General features: G+C 31.5%; 1 long non-coding RNA gene across 1 annotated transcript; it reads left to right on the top strand.

Annotated features, from left to right (window-relative positions):
* Window positions 1-291: 291 nt before the first annotated feature.
* On the top strand, window positions 292-6,654 carry LOC143055560 (uncharacterized). The gene is made up of 3 exons (XR_012972084.1): window positions 292-373; window positions 1,046-1,119; window positions 3,465-6,654. It is a non-coding gene; the product is annotated as an uncharacterized LOC143055560 (long non-coding RNA).
* Window positions 6,655-24,917: the final 18,263 nt, after the last annotated feature.

Genomic DNA, 24,917 nt, shown 5'->3' with positions numbered 1-24,917 from the left:
GGTATTTCTCAAGCTTTTACCATTTATTTTAAATCTAATTTAAATTTCAGCAACTTTTCACGTTGAAGTTCAAGTATGGTTTTACTACGCATTTGTACTGTCATTGATACAAATGATTGATATGAGCGTCACAACAAAATGAAAATATAAAGTTACCTACGCATTCCCCTTTAGATTAACTGTAGACAAATGATCACCTGATCATCAACATATTTAAAGTCATCAGTATAAATATATTGTTTTGTTTGTTAGATATTTTACTTCCTGTTTAACTACTACCATTTTGTTTACCCAAATTATAACTGCTATTGGCATACATAATTAATTTTTAATCAAGATAGTACCAAAATTGTATCAAAGATCAAAAATTTACGTAAGTACATTACCGTAGTGTATTTATACAGATTTATCAGTTAAGTGGGCACTTATTTGGAAGTTAAACCCAGTGCTACAAGTTAACTGATTTTTCACTTCCTTTTCAGTTATAATTAAAACATGGAAAAGGAAAATGATAGCTTTAATTTGTCGCCGAAAAATAATAAATGACGTTGGATTGTCAAAATAGTTTAGTAATGTTATTTTGTTCACTAATCTGAAGTACATACAGTAAGTCATAGCTTTATTTATATGTTGCTTTTGTCAGAGATACAGGATGTCCTTTTATTGTGGGTCTTTTTGCCATTTGCCCTAGTCTTGACATTAAATCTAACCAGCGATGCATGATAAAAAAGGAATTATCTATAGGCATTCAAATGTTTTCTCCATCTCTTTGTTTTGATTTCGGAAATATTTATTGAATATCAATAAAAAAAAACTACATTTATATTTACTCACATATTTGGACTATCTACTAACAAACGCTTAATTTTAACAAGATTTTGAATTGATGATACATTGTACTTGACGTAAATATAATGAAAACATTGAGTTAGCTACACTTTCCCCTTCAGATATACTAAAAATAAATAATAGTTATGGAAATCACCTGATTATCAACCCATTTAAATGTCATCAGTATAAAACGATTGTCCTGTTTCTTTTATAGTTAACTTCCTGTCCAACTGCTACCATTATGTTTATCAAAATTCGAACTGCTATCAGTTAAGATCAACATTTTTCGTAAGTACATATATCTTTAGTGTATTCCATTTCCATTCTCAATTTCAGTATACAGATTTATCAGTTGAGTACTTATTATATATTAAAAAGGAAGTAAAAAATATTGCTAAAAATATACTTAATTTAACCTTTAAAATGCTGTTTTATCTTATATCCATAAACATACGTTCAATCACCTTTAATCTCTTTTGAAATAATAAATTGAGAGGAATATACCATTTACTCGACTTAACCAATAATTAATTTTTACCAAGTTCTAGAAATCAGGGGTAATTTTGCATGATCAAATGGACATTTTGTTGGCACTCACACCACATCTTCCATTATCTATCTTACCAGGATTCGACTTTATGTGTTCTAATTGTTTTAAATCATTCACAACTGCTGAATTAAATTCATAAATACATTTGTGTTCTGGACTGTAGAATATGTAAACATTCCAAAACATAAAGAAACAATACATTAATGACAAAAATTATAGAGGGACATATGGACGTTATCAAAATGTAACGATTTTATTTACATATGTTGCAGTTCACTAGAACTATCAAAAACAATCTATCGCTTGTCGTCTGTGTGGAATGTTCGTGTAAATTTTATTGCAGGAAAATATGAATCTGTCTCATACAAAAACACTGATGTATTCCATCCTTGATCTGAACACAATGAAACTGGCACAGCAATTTATCCTGCAATTTAGGGTTTTACTGTACAAATACAGCCTTACAGATATCGCTAAGCTGTATCTGTATACTATACAAATATCGCTTTAAAGTGCCGCCCACTGCCGGACTACTTTTGAGTATTAGGTCTGAACATGCGTGAATGTATATTGCAGTCGCATTCCAATTACGTATTGTTTGAACTTATGTGAATTAACGATTACTTTTATACGTTCTGTTTGATTCAAACATTTCTTAAGAGCAATCAAATTAAACAAATTTTCGCGTGACAGATAAACATGAACAGCAGTATTTTCTACGACGACAATCATCGATTTTAAAACTTAAATGTGTACATGTGTTACAAAATCAACGATGTAAAATTCGGCATGCATATTAATTGAACGACAAGTTCAGTTCAAAATTCTGAGGCGTAGGACAACTCGTACACTTCTGTTTAAAATTTGACAATGTTTGTTATTTTTTTTAATGTTGAAATTAGTTCTTATGTTGAAATTTTAAAGTTTTTACCTTGAGCAATGTATTATCGATGACCATTCGAGATTGTTTTTAGGAAACCCGTCTTCAGCTGAATGTGTGATTTTATTATTACTACTCAAGAGATTTTAAATCGAAAATAAATGCAAAAAATGTGAGTTGTTGTGTCTTTCAAAGCACACACAATGCACATAATTAATTGCAATATAAATACAAGTTTAGTGTCTTTAAATATCAGCTGTATTTGTATGCGGACTAAAAAACAGGAGTAATAGCTCGCTAAAGCTCGAATTTCACCTGTTTTGTTTTAGCCTTGTACGAAAACAGCTGATATTTAAAGACCCAACATATGTATTGTCTATATTTAAACACAATGACGAAATATAAACACCTAAGTGGTTTAAAATGTACGTTTTTAATATCTGTTTTGGTCATTATCAGACGACATGATACCATGAATAACCGACCATGAACTTGTTTTGATACCATATTCAAAATAAGATAGGAGCACCGTATGCACTTACATAAACATGAACGAACCATGAAGGAACGATAGTAATTTCATTCATTTGAAAACAAAATGAATGCTTGAAAACTAAAGCATGGATACATTCAAAGCATGGCTTACATACTTAAAAAGTATAAAATTATTTGTGGTAATCCTTCGTTAACATTGATATTTGAAATAGCAGAATTAACGTGAAACACGTTGCTTTTGGGCATTATGTTGAATTGTGAATATGTGTATCAGAAAATAAAATTTCTTTATTTTTTTAAAACATTTACAAGTTTGAGGCATTATTTAACAATAATTTTTCAGATACTTATTCACTGTTATGAGTAATGACAAAAAAATAAAGCACTGCCAGGTAATGAAAAATTGCAGAATTGAACTAGATATTCCAAGTCGTATATAATTCCGTGTGCCATTCGATTGTTTCATCACTGAAGCTCAAACTAAAAACAGTTTGGATCCGGAATCAATTACATATACTAAGTATGAGAACATTTCGAAAGAAAATTCCAATGGCGTGAATGCATGTGCTGTTCGGTTACACGTGGAATATTTTTCCATATTTGAATTATTATATTATCAATTCTTGGATTAACACAGTTTGGTTTATATTCTTTTTAAAGTCAACAACTATATTGTTTTTAAAAATATTTCGTTTCTTTTTTTCTTAGATCTGTTTCAGATATGAATCTTTATGATAAGAGTCTATCGCTTCAATTTTATAAACACTTATGTGACATCGTCGGTTCTGGGGAAGTTGTAAGGACAAGAAGAGATATATTTTCTGCGAAGGACATTGTCGACAATACCATTAGTACAACCTTCATAAGTAGTGGCAGTAAAGCAGAAGGTCTAGATCTCAAAGGTAGTGATTATGATATAATGTTTCTTGCTAACTTTCTGCTTGTGTATGAAAGCTTAAATAACGTACAGTATGATCTAGGTGACATAATTTTGTTTATGGATACAAACGACACAACACCCGGATTTGCAAAACTGAAGCTAGCTAACAAATCAGACCTTTATGATGATAAGATAAGCAACTGATCTGAGACTGTTGGAGGAGAAACGTATATCTCAAGTAAACTATTTCGGGAGATAGACGTACCTGGTAATATGATTATTCATGGTCCATGTCGGTCTACAGCTGATGGTCAATATGATCGTGCAGGGTGTTTTAGATGTAAACAATGGATCACACCAGCTCAAAAATGGATTCACAGATCACGTACAGCATGGCCAGATAGCATGCTAGTTACTGCAGCTGTACAATACGGAGTTTTATTTGTTCCTATTGGATGCAAAGATTCTCCAAATGAGGAATTACAATGGCGTATATCGTTTTCTATGACCGAAAAACTGCTGATTCATTCCTTTTCCCATACTCAGTTATTATGTTATGCGTTAATGAAAATAATTTTAAAGGACCTCATCAAACCGAGACATGGCGATTTACTTTGTTCCTATTTCCTGAAAACGATAATGTTCTGGTTAAGTGAGGAGATAAATCCGTCAGAATGGAAACCTGAGAAAATGATTCCTTGTTACTTGGATTGTATCAGAAGGCTTATATACTGTGTGGAATATAAAACATGTCTTCATTATTTTATTCCAAAAAAAAATCTGTTTGAAAACAGATTTACTGACGATGAACATCAGTCATTACTGAACACATTACGGTTTATCTATGAATCCCCATTGATTTCCTTTTTTTGAACTTCTACTTTTCAAAACTATAAATAAGAATCACTTAATTCGCGTGGAGTGATACTATCAGCGTCTGAATTGTCGTGTTATAGTTACCTGTGAGTATATCGTGAAAACGAAATGTTCAATTCAGACTTTATTTACAGTGCGATTAAACATCTTGTAAATGTTTGTTTACATAAAGAACTCCGTACATACATCTTTTCTTTAGATGCCAGGACACTTTTACAATCATCTTGTCATTTAGATATGTTTTCTAAAAACAAATTTACCAACAATACAAAAGAACATTGTGTTATCTCAAGATAAGTTTACGTTCAGTGTCAATTTCTCCGTGGTTATTGTTAGCATCTTTATTTTACAAATGTGAAAGATTTTTAGAATGTCTCTATATAATCAACTGCGGCATATCTATTTTTTCTCCGAACAAGATACTTTTGCATTCTGCCAACAGTTTGGCTGAACAAACTGTATTCAATGAAATGAAGCAAAAATGCGGATTATTTAACGCGTTTAAACATTTAGTAAATGACAATGTTTGTTTTCCATATCCGTATAGTTTATTACCAGACGAAATGGAACATTTAACATTTAAAATACGGGTCGACCGAGAAGTGCTTTCGCTTTCTCCAGATGATTACTGGTATTTTCTACAAATTCTTTGCTGTTATCAGGTTGGAGATGACAGAGCAGCTGAGAAGGCGACTCATGATTTTGAACTGAAAAAAAAATGAACGATACTTTTTTTTTTCTATAGTGAGAGTTTTTATGTTAGTAATTACAAGTCTGTATAGTGAAATCATTTATATGATATTAATAACATCTGTGAAACTATTTTATTTACAGCGTTAGTGTGAACCCTGGTTAATCTGGATACATTTTGCTAAATCAAAATTAATTTGAAAACTATTAGCTAGCTAGTATGGTGAAATAATTATCCGTTGATATCATGCTATATGTTTGTTACTTCCTTTGTCATTTTTTTTTTATTTCATATTTGTTTTTGCTGGGTATTTATTGACAAATTATGTTATACGACTAGTCATCAATAGTATAAGAATCAACAATATTACATCATTTTATTTTTTAATCATTAACTATCTCTTTTACTTAAAGTCATAAGAAACCTCAAATAAAAAAAAAATAATGCATATGATTTTTATAACTCAATGGATAGTTTTTATTATAAAACTTATGTACAAATACTTTTTTCTGAAGAAAATACTTTAATTTATTCATATTTAGAAGAAGTTTACTTTATTTGAATAGCTTCCTTCCAGCAAGCAATTCCCCCGACATATTTTCCGTATGCAAGGTGACCTCAGTGTGACCCATCCGTTGACCACAATACGCATGGATGTCCTTAAAATAAACTATTATCTGAATTTACATGTTGAACACGTGCTCAATTTCCATGCTTTTTTGTTTATTTTTCGTCAATTGTTGACACACAGGTGACAATCGTTAAACTTCGGCTTCAAAACACGAACTTTAATTACCTGCCATATTTTCACAACAACACTGACCGATTGAAAAAAGAAATTGACAATTATACGAAATTTACACGAAAAAAATTATATATTCGAGCACAGAAGACTAAATTTATGATGTTTGTATGCATTGGTTCAAGAATTGGAAGAACATAATTTTTCACCAGTCACTCGTTTCTTATGACTTTAAACAATGTAATTGTTTTAATAGGAAGTTATTGTTTTGAAAGAAATTCGCTGCAAATGTTTTAAGAATTTTTTTCTTTGAATTAAGTATAAAAATTTTCTCATGCAAAGCTCTGATTCCTTGCCTATATTAAACTTTTTTGGTTTGTTTTATCTGCGCTTTGATTTGCTATTAGATTTTAGATTTTTAATATTTTAAGATGGCAAAATACCCTACTTGTCGAAATATTCGCATCTGGTGCACCAAGAGATGTGAAGTGTATGTGTTTGATAACGTATTGTATCAGTTTGTTACAAAAGAGTAAAAATACTATACTTCATAATATTCTCTCAACTTTAAAGATACCAATATCATGGAAATGTTATTTAGAACTTTATAATGATTTTTATTTTATTTTATTTTAGTATATTTCAAATTTGTTTTTTGTTAAATTATACATCGATAAATAAATATGAGTCAATATGAAAATAAATCGCAATTTTTAAACGTTCAATGTCATGGATAACTACTGTATATGACCAAATAAAAAAGATCATAGGTTGTAATTTATTTTTATTAGTGTTGTCAAATCGTACAATTTTGCCTAACCGGTTACTCGGATAATCGTTCGACCGATTAACCGGTTAACCGGTAGTTTAAGTTGGTGTTTGAAAGCCTTATCACATAAATATAAGATGCGGTATGCGGTTTTTTTTTACTACCTTTCATCCAAGACATAAATACGCTTTCAGAATTGAAGTTTTTCCTTTAGCATTATAAGGCTTGTCCGTGAGGATTCCTGGCGTAGTTTGACTTTTAATAATCAAATATCCCGTATCACCTATAGCGTTTGTACCAACTTCAGATTTCGTAAAATTGAATATGTCATATGTCTGAAACCGATTATTCTTTCCTTTTCTCTTGTTGTCTCCGAAAATAATGCGGTGTGTTTCAATTTGAAATGATTATTTATAAAAAGATGAGATGTAGTATGATTGCCAATAAGACAATTCTTTACAAGAGACCAAAAATGACACAGAAATTAACAACTACCACCGTACGGCCTGTTTCTTTACAGTGTTTTTTTTTCTTTTAAGAGTGTTACTCGTATTTGAGTACATTCACATTGGATTGCATTTCACAATTTTATTTGATTTAAAGTAAGTCTAACCTATGCGCTACCGAGATTGCGCATTTAGATGTAGGTTTACACAATATTAGATCAAAAACGAAATAATGAAGTAATTAGTAAAGTTTAATCTCATTACTGATTTAAAGTTACTGTTAAAAAAACATGTATACTAATTATGTTTCTTTAAGATCCTGCCCCGAAATCTAATCAATTTTATTTTTATAGGATTAACAATAGCAATCAATTTACTTGACAATTGATCTGTCAAATTAATTACCACGACGACAATTTATATGATTTCAATACAGATTTATATCAAATCTATCAAAATTGAAAAAAGTCCGGTTAACCGGTTAGCGTTTTTGGTATTCGGTATTCGGTCGTTCGACCGATTAACCGGTTAACCGGTTAACCGTTGACAACACTAATTTTAATCAAAATTTTAAATGAACAGCAATATAAGTAAGACTATGTAATTGGTGCGAACAAGTTTTATCTCGCCTAAGGCCCTCCAGGTGTGAAATATATACCGAAATAGGTGAATATTTAGGACGTTTCACGAATAAATCGTGCAGGTGATTGAAAACTAGCAGCTAAGATGTAGTTGTAGTAGACAATTTATTGCAACATAATTATCAGTGTTGTATATAGTTTGGTTATTCAGTTTGTTAATATTGAACTTAATTCTGAACATGACGCGTGTATCGTTTAATTACATTTACGATACAGTTAAACGCCCAGTAAACGTTTGTTTGAAAACGAACTTTGTACATACATGCTATCTGTAAGTGCCAGGAAAGATTTACAATCATCTCATCTTTGTACCGTGATGGATAGAAACAAATTGTTTTACCAACAATACAAAAGATCATTATGTTATTTAAGTTTACGTTCATTTTCGATTTCATCGTGATTATTGCTAGCATCTTTATTTTATAAATGTAAACGATTTCATGAATGTCTCGATATTATCAACTACTATTTATCCAGATGTTACCCGGATATGATCCACCTAAATGTTAAGAACAGCTTGGTTCAGCAGACTGATTTCAGAAAAATGAAAACCAGATTTGGATTATTGCTCGCTATGAAACATATGATAATCGAAGGTGTATGATTTCAACATCCATGTTGTTTGTTACCAGACGAACTGAAACCTTTAATAGTCAATTTTGTTTTTTAGTCCTCCAGTTGTGTATTTGTATTTTTTAGAATTTCTTTGTTGGCATCATCTTGGAAATTACACAGGAAAACAGAACGCGAGGAAAAAATCTTGAACTAACAATCAGAGAAAAAAACTTTATAATGAACAATGTTTCGAATGTAAGAAGAGTTCTTGCAAGTCTCGATATAGTAAACGCATTATTGTGATAGCAACTGTATATTGATTTCCAAACCAGACAGCGCTTGGATGCGTCATTGTCTAATGTGAACATGCATGTCGTTCAAGGAAACATCGCGATCGTGATAATAATGATTTTGTTATTATGTTAAATAATGTACATGATGTAGGATTGGAAATACTTTTATATTTGAATAATGCCTGTATTATACATCGTCAAATAATGTTATATCCCTATCATGATTTGGTGAACATGTCCGATTTAGACATCATATTGATTTGATTTTATTCGTAGAGGTTTGCATTGAAAAGTGTTTATACTAAAAAAGAACTTTATCTTTGCAACTCCATTATATATAACTGCAAATTCCGGTGACAGAATGGCTGTTTTTGATGTAGGAGATCGTTGTTTTGAATCAATCTGTGTCAATCTATACAAACAAGTGGTTTCATTAACCAATGTGTTCGTTCTGGTTCATCTGGATAACTAGTGTATAAGAATTAGCAATAGCTATATAGGGAGAAGAATGACAATGAGACAACTCTTCAGTCAAGCCACATTGTGAAAAAAAAACCATTTGTAGGTGAAAGTACGGCCTTCATATAAACGATTTTCTTGTGCCAGTAATAGATTACCTTAGCCTTGTTGGTTCAAACTTTTTGGAATTTTGTGTCCTCAATGCTCTTCAATTGGTACTTGTTTGGCTTTATAACTATTTTGGTCTGTTATGAGTCTTATGTAGACGGAACACGTATATGGCTTGTATGATGCCACTGCTGGTCAGCGTCTCATCCCCGAGGGTATCACCAGTCCAGTAGTCAGCACTTTGGTCTTGACATAAATATCAATTATATTGTCATTTTTCTAAATTTCCGGTTACAACACTTGAATGTTTGGAAAACTACGGATTTTCTTATCCCAGGAATAGATTACCTTAGCCGCACAACCTTTTGGATTTCTGGGACATTAATGCTCTCCAACTTTGTACTTGTTTTGGCTTTATAATTATTTTGATCTGAGCGTCACTGATGAATCTTATGTAGACGAAACGTGCATCTATTATTTGTGGTACCTGTGATAACTTCTTCAAAACGAAGCCGTCCCTCTCACCGAACCAGAAGCTAAAAAGGACCATTAAATGGCTAGCGTAAAACGAAATTCAATCAGGAAAAGCAACCGGCTAATCTTTATGGAAAAAAACGAGAACTAAAAACACTTATGAACCATATCAACAAACGATAACCGCCGAACAACAAGTTCCTGTATGTATACATCAGTTTCGATTTAGCTTAAAGCTTCCAAGATAAACGTACAGGCTGCTTATACATACATAATTGTAATTAGAAGCATACTTTTTTGACAACATACTATTTATGTTAGCTGTCATTACAAGTAAAAAATGTATTATGCATTTGTTTAATTAACTAAATTATTTTTTTTGCTTCGATCATCACATATTCTTTTTAATCGTCTTTTCAATGTAACCAATATGCACGGTCGAAAAGTTACCTAGTTTTTGTGGGGTGTATGTTGTTTTTTTTTCTGTACTTTTTTATGCTGTGCCTTGAGAACTAGTATATGTCGCTTTGTCTTTTTTTGTCTTTAGCCATGACGTTTTTATTTTGTGTTCGATATATGAGTTTGAATGTATCTCTGGTATGTTTTGCCCATCTTTTTTCAATGAATCAGCTTTAAGTGTGTTTGAGTTACAGAACTACAAATTGTTCAAAACAATAAGTTAGAATATGTTGAAAATATTTTATTATATATAAAGTCATTGTAATGTTTCTGACTAATCAAAAAAGAAGTCTCATTTTCACATAAACATTATCAGATGACACGACGTCAACTACTTTTACAATTCTACATTATAACCAGTTTTATATGAAATTATTACTGTACAATAGTACCAAAAAATGATAGCAAAACCAACACAGTGAAGTTCAGGTCTTATAAAAATTAACAATAATTTATTGTCATGAATTAAAACTCAAAGGAGTAGGTCAGGTAAGGGCCGATTTTGGCCTCAATTTTCAAGTTTATCTGACGAAATATTTTAAATACTTATTAAACACTTAAGTGTCTATTTCAATTGATTTAAACAGATTTTGTGAAAGATTTTAACTCATTAAGTAATTAAAAACGCTCCGATTCAAGCTTAAATATGCACAATGTATTAAATTAGCCAAAAATAGTCACTTTTCAGTTGTTTTTTGTCAAAAATGAAAGTGGCCGCATTCGTGTTCATCCTCAGCCTTTATATATATTATGTATTATCATCAAATACAACTTGCATTTCAATTTTATGAATGAACACGAATGCGGCCACTTTCATTTTTGACAGAAACCGTCTACAATTTAACTAAAATTCTAATTTTGTGAAGATTTCAGTAATTTAGGATGACTTTATGATGCTAGTAACCGATATATGTGCATTGTATTGTCAAAAATAGCCCATATTTATGTCATGTATGTAGAAGAATCTCTCTACTTTCAAATAAATAGCGGCATGATTACATTATTACAATTTTGTAAAACTGCTATATTTTGGGTCCAAAAGGGGGTCTTACTGAACCTACTCCTTTGTAACCATAGACATTCAGTATTGATTTTAACTTTTTTATTTCTGTAATATAGAAATGACATATTGGTATGTAAATTTATCTTACAAATCACGTGTAACTTGCAAAATACAAGTATTATATAAACGAGGAGAAAATCGTTGGAATACCTCTAGTGGTCTTTAACATTAAATGGTGACACTCTCATGTCAAACATTACATGTTTTATTGCTAAGTATTTCTAAAGACAAAAAAAACAATCTCCGAAGGTCCAAAAAGGGGTAAACTATTAAAGAAGTTTCATAAAAATATCCAAGGCCGACATCAAACTAAAATGATACAACACAATAGTAAAAACAATTATGATCAGCGGGTGACATTTTAAAACGACTGTAATGCACCTTTTTTACATAGAGATACGAAGTAGTACTGTTATTGTGCAATAGCATTAATTAACTATATACCAAAGACATGATTGCCTTTAAATATGAGTTGGAGTTTCTTTTCTTTGGGTTTTAGTATAAAACAAATCCCCAAAATAAGACTGAAACGAAATATTGTTTTAACTAAAAACTAAAAACTAAAACCTTTTCCGGTAAATTGACTTTGAAACAAAAATTTCCCAGGTGATGCACACATTTACTCTAAATTTAATAAAAATAAATAGAGTTACCGAAGCATTACCCGTACTATTAGCTGTGAAGCAATACATATGGAGATCACCTGGTCTTCTAAATAAATTTAAATGTCATAGATATAAATAGATTGTCTTATTCGTTTGATATCTAACTTCGAAAAACATGGTGAAGTAATTATAAATAAGGAGATCACCAGGTCTCTTACATATTTAAATATCATCAGTATAAATAGATTGTTCTGTTTGTGTAATAGTTTACTTCCTGTTCACATGCTTCAACTGCTACTATTTTGTTTACACAAATGATCATAACTATTCAAGAAACTAGTTTGTTTTCATCAAAATACAGACTAAACCAAAGATCGGTAATTTCAGTTAGTACATAACTTATTTGTATTTAATGAAGATCTGTCAGTTGAGTGTGAACTACACTACAGCCCACGTGGACTTTGTCATTTCCACGCGCCCACGGTGGGCGTGTGCATTGGGTGGACATTTCGGTCCACGCTCGCCCACGTGTCCACTTGTCCACGGTATGTCGTGTGCATTGGGTGGACATCTGTGGTCCACGCCCACCGACCGGTCCACGGTATAGCGTGGAATCCACGCCCACTGCTGTCCACGGGAGATCGGGTGGGCGGGGGTCGATCCATGAACGTTATATAACGGTACATTGGTTGCCATATGTTTATTGATTTGTAAATGTATTGATATGCACTTGTTACACTTTGTATATGATGGAGTAATTTATCTGATAATAAAACATTGTGAAATTTTTGCAATGTTTTGTACGCGAATAAGGAAGCCTTAGCCTAATGTTTTGTTTAGAGATCAGTTTGTATTGATTTGACACCAATGAGTAAACTTAAATTGAAATTATGTGAATTTGCCATTTTAAAATTGTTGTCGTAGATACTGATTGCCGTGTAGATACAATAAACCAAGATGACACCTGATTAATTTCAATAGAATAACATGTGCTCTTAGAAGGCGGTTATTGCCACGTGCTTATAAGCCATCAGCTGTTCACAATGTTCGTTTAATCTTAAAAATATGCCCCATTTGTCACTTACAACTGATTCAACCCGAACATAAAAAGTCATGGAAAAACCTTGTTAATTCCCGAAATTAAATATTGCTTATTATATAAACATTATGCCGTGAAATTTCTTTTTTTCGACCTCATTTCGTTATTTTCAGAAGGACAAATAAAAATACTATGAACTTTAAAGAATACAAAAATGAAAGAAAAGATCACTGACTGACGCTTATATATATGTACCAGTGTAAAAATCAAATTCTTGTTAAAACATCGGTTGTCAATATTCTTCACTATTTTTTCTCATGTAATTGACAGGTAATAAATCACACAAGATATTAGCGTTGTTTGTATATGCAGTCATTGAGCTGTGTGTGATTCGATCATCAGATATAGTAATGAACGATTTTGTGATTTCAATTGCGATGTTACAATTGGGTTAGATTGTCTATTGCATAAGTTTACCGCTCTTAAATGAATTTAATTGAAACAACACTTAATATTGGAATAATTGATTGACTGTAGCTTTTTTAACGTCCAGTAGCAAATATTTCATACAGGTACAAGTTTAATTTACAACTTTATATCAAAATAACGCAGACAGGTTAAAATGCAAACTTTATAGATTTTTACACAAGAAATATACAACATGTGTACAATACGTTGGGAAACGTTCTAAACAAGTAAAGTTAATATCAATAATATATTAGTACATAGATATTTTACCAAAATGGACCTTACTTTCGCAACTCCCTGAATTGCTTTATTCAGTCAGCCACACCACTAGACAAAATGTATTCTTTATGAACTAAAACAGTTTTCAATTTAGATTTAGAGTCAAGTTTATTAAAATTATGATGATAATTTCAACTTCATTTAACATATATTTCTAGTATTACTACTGGTTTGCTGATGAAGGATTTAAGTGTTCCTCATCATCTATTTTGCGTGCTTTACACGCTCTATTTTCTCTTTGTTTTTTCTTGAATAAGCCTATTTCAATTTTTCAAGTTACATGTTTGGTCATGTATACGTAATTTTATTAAAACCTGACGATTGTTGTTTTGGGGGTTTGAATTGTGCAACTAGTTTTCTACTTTTTTTTGGTTCCTGATGGACTATTTTCCAGTGCGTAATTTATTATACATATTCAGGACGAACACTCAACAATAATAGATACATGTACTTAACCTTGCACCAACATTGCAGCTATATTAATAATTCTACAATGTCCATACAAATGAGGTTATTGCAATGGTTGTCGACGAGGAATGGCAGTTGTAATGTTTACAGAAAGTTAAATATACCTATTTGAATAAAGATGATTTAGATGATTTAGATTTTATGGTTTTATTTCTTTTGTGAGAAAACATGACACTAGCATGATTCGTTTTACTATAGTATGTACAGCAGGTCTTGTACTTTTCTTCATACATGTATTATAATGCATCTTGTCAGCATCATTTTGTTAATTTCGTGTATGTGACCAATCTTGAGGAGGCAAGTTAAACTGTATGCATATAGAGAAACTAATCTGCGCAAAGCAAGGCACAAACATAATAAAAAATAAGGTGCGATTAATTTTTTTACTCAAAGTCACAGAATATTTCAAATTGCAGTTTGACACAATTATGTTATCATTGTTGAAGGCCGTACACATGTAATATGACTCTGTGAAACTATTTAAAATAATGCCACATCTCCTTATTTCGGATCTGATGGATTGATGTCTGATTTGTCTCCTTTTTATATCTAAATTTCGTATACATATGTATATACATATTAAACGTAGTTTCGTAACCATTTAAAGTCATGTCAAAAGAAATCTGCATAGCAAGATCGTGGTTTATTTCAACACGTGGATGACAGAGTATGCATATAAGAATAGGTCGTTTTAGGTCTAGAGCTTAATTTCAGATATATAATTAATTTCAAGTCCGGTTTGTAAAAACATGAGAACACAAGCTTCAAAATCCTATACAAATATGATACGTGTATTGGAATTTTTTACATTTGAGAAAAGAAGACCGTTACTATGTCTTTCTTCCTCCTGTTTAATTTTTTCATCTTTATTAAAATTATCAATTGCTAATTACATGTACATGTATGTGCCTGTTTAGGTGAATTCTGTAATCCATTTCAACTAGAATCCCCCAATTAAAAAAAAATAATCTCAAAATAAATTTTAAATGTTTCAATTATATATGTACATTTTTAACTATAAAAAATCTGTAATCAAATGTAGGAATTGGATCTTATAAAATCTTACATTCTTTATTATATCCAATTCATATTTTTCAACTAAAGTCATTATCATTTATTTTAAAAATACTAATTTTTTTCGGCTGGATTTTTTTTCTATATATGCATACTGCTCTATATCTCTTTTTTATTTGTACAAATGTACATATATTCAATTACTCCAATGCAGACAGGTGTTGTTCCCACCGAAACAAAAAGCCATATTTTTTGCATTTGACAGCGACGGTATACCCCAATTATTATATCATCACACTGACAGGGACCTTCAAATAAGCAAGGTATTCAAAAATAGTAATCCTTTTAAAATGTTTTGTTTTATTTTATCTCCGGATGGAACTGGCATATCATTTATGACAACCTGTGTGCTTTATAAGATCAACAATTTTATTTGATTTATCATTGTTAAAAATGTCCGTGTTACCAAGATCTCGTGTCCTCAGCCTAACGACTAAAGCACCAACACACTACCTTGTGAAATATATAGCATGCAACACTTACCAAGTCAGAAGCAGAAGTTTCTTCAAGAGTGATGATAAGGTATGTTCAATTTTTGCTTATATTATATTAACATGTTATTCATTATAGGCAGTGTGACATGCGGATACGCGTAGCCGAATTGACTTCCGTAGGCTACGCGTACCCGCAACCTATTTTATAATAAACTGTCGGTTATTTCCCGACTTTGTGAATTCAGTTAATATAGTGGCAAATAATATGTTTTAATCTGTATTTAATGTATTTGTAAGAAAAATAGAAATTAAATGTAAATGCACGTGAAAAGAATAAGATTATACTGAATAATTAAATTATACTGAATACATGTAAATAAAATTCGAAACAGAAACGAACATTTTAAAATATCTGAAACGATTAAAAATCATTCAGAACGCCGGATTAATTGCTTGCTAATTCCGTTTCAGGTCTTCATATTTAAAATTTAAAATGAAAATCAAGTCACGGTTATATATGATGAACTAATTTATTTGAATAAATAACTTGTTATATAAATGCATAGATAATCTATAATTATAGTTAACATTTAAAGAAAAATATTCAAAAACTAACCAGGGGTAGTGTTCTCGAAAGTATCCTAAGATTCGTCCTAGGTCATAGATAAGACCAATTTTAGGGTGGACTTAGGATCAATTTAGGACACTCTTTAAAGGGAAATCACACTATTTATACTACTAATAATAAATCATTGAAATTTTGCATGTAGACATATCACACTTATTACAATATTTTAGGCGAAAAAAAAATTGGGGTCACCGATGTTATTTTCGAGATATGACGTCATCAAAAAGTAAAGAATCGCGTTATACCGAAATATAGAAATAGCGCTCTAAATTGCTAATTGAAGGCAAAATTATTGAAAAACGATGTTTTACTGGTAAAACTGAAACAGTCAATTGTAACTTTTACCTTATACACATTTATTTTTCTCAGTTTCCTTATTTTTCAAGGCCTTTGAACATTTCCCGCCGTTTTTAATTTCGATTTATTATATATTTTTCTTGAAATAAAAAAAATCTACTAATGTTTTTTCCTTCAAACTTCTGCATAAGTTGCAGCTTCAGGGGAGATTTTAAAACCATAAATAAAAATTGGGGGTCACCGATGTTTTAAATCCGCTAAAACGGAAACAATCTTATTATCGATTTTTAGCGGGAACTATAACTAACGTTATAGAACGACGTTGCTAGTATAGGAGCATTTCTTGCAATGCTTGGAACTTTTGGGTTGAACTAAACCTTTTCAGTACAAAATATAACAACATTTTTTCAGGGTATTCGGAATCCGACAATCTGACTGTATCACTGTCGACAGGCAAGTGATCACATTGTGTGATTTGAACTAGCATTTCTAGATTTTTTTCATTGTTTTCATGAATTTTGCAAAATTTTCAGTGGCAAATATTACATGATCACCAGCACAAAACTTTTGTCTATATGAGTGGAATATTCCTCCACCAGACGGACCATTAATGTGTTGGTTACAGTTAAGCAGTACTCTGTGAGACATGTAACTCTACATAAATACATGAGTGTGTGTGTGTGTTGAATATTTCTCTTGATGGAGACTTTTAAAGCCAAATGTTTAGTACGTGTTAAATTGTTATACGCCCGTTTACGGGACGTACATGTATTGTGGTATACCGTTGTCCGTCTGTCCGTCCGTCCGTCCATCGTCAACATGTCGGACGCTTCAACCAATTGGCATACAACTTTGGTGAGTTTTTTGTATCTATTGGCGTGAGCTTCCTTTCGTCTTTTATGAATTTTAGATTTTATGTTTCCGAGTTATAGGGTTTTACTATTAAAAAAAGTTTTCGGACAATAACTCAATAAGTGCTTTCGGCAGTTTTCATGAAACTTTAGTGCATTGTTCATATCGATTGATGTAAGCTCCCTTTATAATTTTATAGATTTTCGATTTTACGATTCCGAGATATGGGGTTTTATTCATTAAAAAGGGGGGGTTTCCAGTTTTCGTACGCTAACTCTAAGATGCTTTCACCAATTTTCATACAACTTTGATGAATTGTTTATATCTGTTGATGTAAATTCCGTTTTGATTTTCGTTAATTTCTTATATGAAATTGAGAAGTAATGAATTTCTCTGAAATTGTACCACACGGTTTCATATCACAAATTGAGGTTTGGGGTACATGTAATTGCTCCAAACGTTCAGGTATTAGGGTTCAAAAACAAGCATTTTACTAGTTATATTATTTTACAATAACTTGTGTTTGAGTGTATGGATCTATCTAAAATTGTACTACAAGGTTCCACACCACAAAAAGAAGGCTGGGATTGAGTTTGGGGGTAATTGCAACAAGAGGAATGGGGTGGGGGGGGGGGGGTATTAATTTTTTCTGTAAATTTTTGAAATTTCAAATTTTTTGAAATATATCAAGAAGATATCTCCAATTGCACAATAGTTTTTTAAGACCTTCGACCATATTTATTTTGTGTCAAAAATCTATATTATGTCAAAAAGGAGTAGGTCCGATAAGGACCGATTTTGGCCTCAAATTTCAGGTTCATCTGACGAAAGATTTTGACCACTTTTTAAATGCTTAAGTGTCTATTTTATTTGAATTAATTAGTTTATGGGAAAAATTTTAACTGATTTAGTCATTAAAAACGATCCGATTCAAGCTCAAATATGAAAAATCTAACAAATATGCTGAAAAATGTCACTTTTCAGATGGTTTTTGGAAAAAATGGAAGTGGCCGCATCCGTGTTCATCCTCAACCTTTATATATGTTATGTATTATCATCAAATACAACTTACATTTCAATATTAAGGATGAACACGAATGCGGCCACTTTCGTTTTACACGAAAACCGTCTAAAATTTAACTAAAATGCTAGAATTGTGAAGATTTCAGTAATTTAGCATGACTTAATGGTGCTAGTACCGGATATATATGCATTGTATTGTCAAAAACAGCCCATATTTATGTAGCAGAAGCATTCTACTGTCCAATAAATAACTAAAAGTTTACATTTTAACAATTTTGTAAAACTGTTATATTTTGGGGCCAAAAAGGGGTCTTACTGAACCTACTCCTTTGATCACAGTCCAAATTCAGTATATATATCAAGCTTGGTATTGTGTCCAAACGTGCCAAAACTGTCAACCTCTGCGGGCGTATCAGACTGCGCTCAGCGTTGCATTTATTGTTGTTGGTGTAGGTCATCAATAGTACCAAAATATATAACTATGCATAGTGTTTGATATTCTCAGATTATTTGAAGTCTAGTCGTCTTATTTTTAACTTGTTGGTCCTACAGTTCGCTAACCACAGTTTGAAGAAATACTACAAAATATGATTTTTTTTGTGCCCAAATTATGTTAGCCTGAACAAAGCATTAAAGAGAGATTGAGTATCATGTAACAATACAATGACGTTACGCACGTTATTGCGTCAATACCGTGTAATCAACCAGTCCACACTAATAAACAGCTTTTCTATAAAATCATAACAGTTAAGTTATATAAAACTTATATCCATAGACTATACAGGTAAATACTATTCCGAAAAAAAGTACAAATTGTTTTATCATATTTTACTTTAGCCTAAAATAAGGACAACATATTGACAAAAATATGCGTGTCAGACGTAACAGACTATACGCATAATCACTTTAGCAGTGGTGTCTGTGTTCTTCAAAATAGTGTTATATCCACGAAAATTCGAATGAATGATATGCTTTATATATAAAGTATAACAATATTACTGGATATGTGTTTCCAATACGACCAACGCTATTTTTGGCAAAAACAAATAGTGTTCATATTGGTCAGATTTTGGAAGATGTTAAGTTCTCAAATTTTATAGGTTTTGAAATATAAGATTATATGATATTTCGTTTGTGTAAATTCGGCTCACATAAGTGCATACATATACCATATCAAAATCGAATTTTTGCAGCACTCACTACACTACACTACATATAAAAATGCAACTGCTTCTGGCAAATGTCTTGCAAGATGCAATGTCGGATTCCGCCGTTTTTTACAAATAAATTGTCATTTGCGACGTTATTTATTAAAAATTTAGATTAGTTGCATGCTAAATAGTGCTTTTCCGTAATTGTGCTTTAACTTTACAAAACAGCTACATACTTTTCGATAACTTGCGTAGTCAAAACGACTTCGTTTTCAAAGAAATGAAATGTCTTGCAAGTTTGTCCACTGGACGATTTTCGTACGTTTTCAACGTTGTCGATTCGAGGTACGCTATTTATGGTGGATCATCTGTATATAGTTCCTCAGATATAATTATCTTTATAGTCAGATACTAAAGATTCAACAAGACCAAAAAGTATTAAAAAAGATCCGATGACTGGGTTTGTTCGTTTAGATGAGGTTCTGTTAAGTTGTGAAAAAGTTTTGTATCACAAGAGGATAACAAATCATCTTTGTCAAATTTTCAAATTTGAGAAGCGTTAACTGACTGCGATTTTTTTTTTATTTCTCTGCAATAAGATTCATGTGTATAGAATTGACAGTGAAATAAAATTGGGCCTAAAGCGTGGCTATATGTTTCATTTCATAATCTAATTGTACCGCTATTAAAGAAAGTATAGTAAATTTTATAAGCAAGACCCGTTTAACTTGTAATTCCCGACAAACTTTTTATATTAAAGCAAAATATATATCCTCCTCCTTTTCGGATCTAAATGGGAAAACATTGCACTTTATTACGTTTTATGTCAATTGATCTCTGGAAGAGACTCATAGTTGTCTCATTGGCACTCATTATACCGTATATATCTTCTCATTTCATATGGCTTATGCATTACCCAAATACGATATATTTTGTTGTTTGTTGCTTACGTTACTTTCATTGGTAAATATTCCATGCATATTCAGTACAACAAAACATTATAAGAAGTATCCATATTGATGTGCAAAACAAAAATTGCAAGCAAAATACAAAACTTATCCGAAATAATCGTTAATCGCCGTAAAACGTAAAAGTTTGACGTTACCATTTGAGACGCAATATCGTGCTTAAACGTCAATACAGTGCTAAATTTTCTTTGATTTCGACAGCCAGCAACCGATGTAAAATTTTGAATGATTTTTGTTATTTTATTAACGTTTTTAATTGAATATTTCAATAAATATGATTACTCTACATATCACTTGTTTTCACCCCTCCCCCCCCCCAAAAAAAAAAAGTGAGAGGCATTAGATGTCAAAGGAACATTCGGGAAAGATAGACGACACTTGTGAAATAAATAACGATTTCAAATAACACGACACACATAGTTTACGTCCAGTGGCAAGTTTAATGCATACAAGTATTCAAAACTAGAACATATTAATTTTAACCATGCTTTGTATTAACCCGACAGGCTGCGCCGGATAAATATAAATGTGAAATGAGATTTTTGATGAATTATTTATACATGTAGTATAGAAAACTATAGTTATGACGTTTCATGCATGTGATATGAGAAAACTGTCGAAACTCATTGTTCCTATTTACAACTCTCTGTTGGACTGAAAACTACAGATTCCGGAAGGTGTCCGCTTACATGCTGCTACTCCTGGTCTATTTGTACCCCTCCCCCCGAAAATATACCATGAACTCTACATACCGCATCGCGACAATACGCTACCAAAAAGAAAATGGTCCGAGAGGGTACTTAATTATATTGAATATGCTATGAATTTCCATCGTTCTTAGTGTTGATTATGCATGATGATTATGTGTTTTGTATTGATATGTTCATTTTATCATAAGTGTCTGGATAGAGGGTCATTCATTTATTAATATTTATTTTGTGTTACCAATATTTTTTATTCTTTATATTTAAGCTTCATTCTCTAATCTTCTGTTTTTTGCCTTTTATTCTGCAGTATTTGCCCATTATTCTGTATTCCGTAAATTTACCCCAATACAATCAGACCCTCTTTTATGGACACGTATTTTTAATTTAATTATAACAGTTGTAAAAACATATGATATGTTCATTATCATTTCTCCTGCTTTAGTGGAACGTCCCTTCGAGCGGCTCGCTATTTTTTTTTAAATTAGCAACCTTTACGACGTACACGAAAACGGCGACGTCATAATACAGTTACGACACTATAGCGGCGCCGATAGCGATGCGTATAAACAATAGTGTGATTTCCCTTTAAGTTGCGTCTCGAAGCTATCTCAGACGTATCTTATGTTAGGACGTCATAAACATATCCTAAGTCTAGAAATTTTAAATCGTCAATTTTATTTTTTGATAAAACATTTATTAATGACCAAACCAATTAATAAAATTGTTTACGGATTTTATAATTACAATTAAAGAATTAAATCCATAATAATACTAAAATTATATCAAAAAGGATTGTAATTTAAACTGGAAAACAACTTGTTTTGAAATGAGAATTGAGTTGGTAGTGTAATCGTAAAAACGAAGTTCAAAGTTTAAAATCATGCCTTATTTCTTTATATACGAGTCAAAACCGATGGTGCGTTTCATTTTCATGTTAATCTTCAGGTAAAAAATGAACAAAAAGCGAAATCCAAAATTTATTATGTTAGGATGAAGATAGGATGATCCTAAGACACCTAGTTAGGTGTCCTAAAGTTAGGACGAAAACTGCGATATATCGTAAATTAGGAGAGCTTCGAGAACACGACTTAGGAAAAATACCTGCCATAAGATGGACTTAGGACACGTCCTAGTCCTAAGAAAGCTTCGAGAACACCACCCTGGATCGTTTCTACGAAAGCGTATTAGGGACGTAGTAAAAATAAAATCGGATTACTGATGGTTTATAAAGTCGAAATGTTAACATCTCATATCTTAAAATCTCTGTGAATTATATTTTTGTTTCACTTATTGTGATAAATTACCGGTTTAATACACAATTTTATCTCCATCCGATAATATATGAATATTAGGCGGTTACGCGTACCCTACGAAGTCCAATTATGCCACGCGTACCCGCATGACGCTGACACTGCCTTTATCATACGCTTAATTTTACTCGTTTCATTTTCTTAAAAGAAATGATAGTTTTCGCGATAGTTCTTAGCCTGGGTAAAAGAATAACACTAAAAAGCGATAAAAATGTATTTCAAGCTTAAATTTTATAATAAGAACATTTGAACTTCTGTAAATGCTTGCATAAGTTTTGTTTTTTTTGAAACGTTTTAAAAATCTAAAATATGTCCCCAAACATTTTGAATGACCAGGCGTGGTGTTCTCGGAATTAAGTATCCCTTCGTTTGAAGACACACATTAAGACCGATTTTGGGATGGACTTAAGATCATTTAAGAGCACTGACGCGTCTTAAGTTTGAACGTTCTAATCATATCTTACATTTGTTTTTAATTGATTGAATTGAGAGAGAATCAGAGTAAAACAGTAAAGAAAAATAACACGGATATCACGTTAGTCTATATATAGAGTTAGTCATGCAAAATTTGTAATCCTCACAACTGAAATCTTTGTAATTATGTAAAGGGATATTTTTTAACGTATACTGTCTATAACAATATGTACTTAAATGCAACAAAATCGAATGGAGATAAGGTTTTTTACGTCAATGAGACAAAAACTAAGCGACACAAATTAAACAGAAGAAAGATATGCATCCTCAATTGCAATTATATACCGGAATTTCATTAAGAAACTCGTAAAGTTTATATCTATAGTTTTCTTTCATTGCTTTTTCTTTTTTTTATAGAGAAACATAATTGTCTAAATACACATTGCAACTATTAAATTTAACCACGTCCCACCTTGAAAACCATTATTGGTCCCTTTAACGAGACAGCAACCAAACGACATAATTAAACTATAGATATATATACAGTTCCAATTATTCCTCCAGTATACAATGGGTACGTCTAAACACCGCTCAGGACCTCCTGAGTGCACTCAGGACATACAATGTGCACTCAGGACCCTTTATAGTCATCGTATTTGCACACAGGATGGATGAATATGTTCGTTACATGCTGCTTATTTAAGAGTTAGATTTTGGTAAAATTTGAAATCGAACTTAGATAGATATGTTAATTTTTATGAAATAATGAGGGCACGTGTCACTGATTACACAACTACTGAGCCGTGAATTATCCAATCAACAAAATTGATTGGATTATGTTTATTGTTGTTTATGAATTGTGTTGTTAGTACTGTACGTGTTACGTTTAAAATGAATAGCACTATGTTATTAAGTTTTGTGAAAGGTGCAGTGTAGAGACTGATAAACATTTTCTTATGGCATGCACACTTTATGACCTTTTCATGAATGTTAAAAAAATTTTAAAGACTTTTACAGCCTTGATATATATATAACAAATTTCTTGAAATAGCAAGTTTCGGGGGGGGGGGGGGCACTTCAAACTCTGTGCAAGAAGACTTAGTCGTGGTTTTGAACGTGGTTTGAACGGATTTCGTTTACTTACAAATCATTTAGAAATAATTAACAAATATGATAATTTTCAGAAAACGGAGACAAATTAATTTTTCAGAATTTATTTTCACATTTGAATTCGTTCAACTGAAGGCTTGTATTACAGCTAGACAAGTACAACTTTAATGAGAAAGATAAATCTTACCAAATTTGTTAAAACACTCGTATTACTCAAGAATAAAATTACTGGAAAAGAACGATAAAAATGAGAAAGTTCACGTCTAACTACATGAGATTTGATTATTTGAAAAGCGTATTTTAGTAAGTACGGCTTCTACAGTTAAGAACGGATTCCATTTACAAAACTAAATCTTAATTCATGAAAAGTATGACAAATTTATTTCCCTTTTCAAACTCGTTATACATACACAGCCTCTCATTGGTTAAAAAGTCGGTTAATTATTTGAATGAATCTCAAAGACAAGAAAATAGAACAAAACACACACGCACACAATTATATGAATAAGAATTAGAACAGAATGATACCAATATATTTATTTTTGAATGCAACGCTATTTTTAGTGAGTGATCTGTCCGGAAGCCCTGGAGTGCCATGCAAAAAAACTACACCTTGCGCATGAGTTACTATCTTGCGCGCAAGTTGTAATGTTTGTTCATGGAACTCCAGGGCTTCCGTACTATTGTAATATATCTAGAGATATGAAAATACGAAAGAATTATTCTTTTTAATTTTTTTAACTAAAAATAAATCTTAACTTTTTATGGCACGAAATTTTAATAAAATACGAAAATCTGATTCTATACAAAGAATATAATAACGATATTTTTTTTTTTATCTATTAGGTTAATGAAATGAAATGAATTTTATGAACGAA

This window comes from Mytilus galloprovincialis, chromosome 12, assembly GCF_965363235.1.
Source record: "Mytilus galloprovincialis chromosome 12, xbMytGall1.hap1.1, whole genome shotgun sequence".
Lineage (NCBI taxonomy): Eukaryota > Metazoa > Mollusca > Bivalvia > Mytilida > Mytilidae > Mytilus > Mytilus galloprovincialis.
The sequence above is the reverse complement of the archived record's forward strand: the minus strand, read 5'-3'. Positions and strand labels throughout refer to the sequence as shown.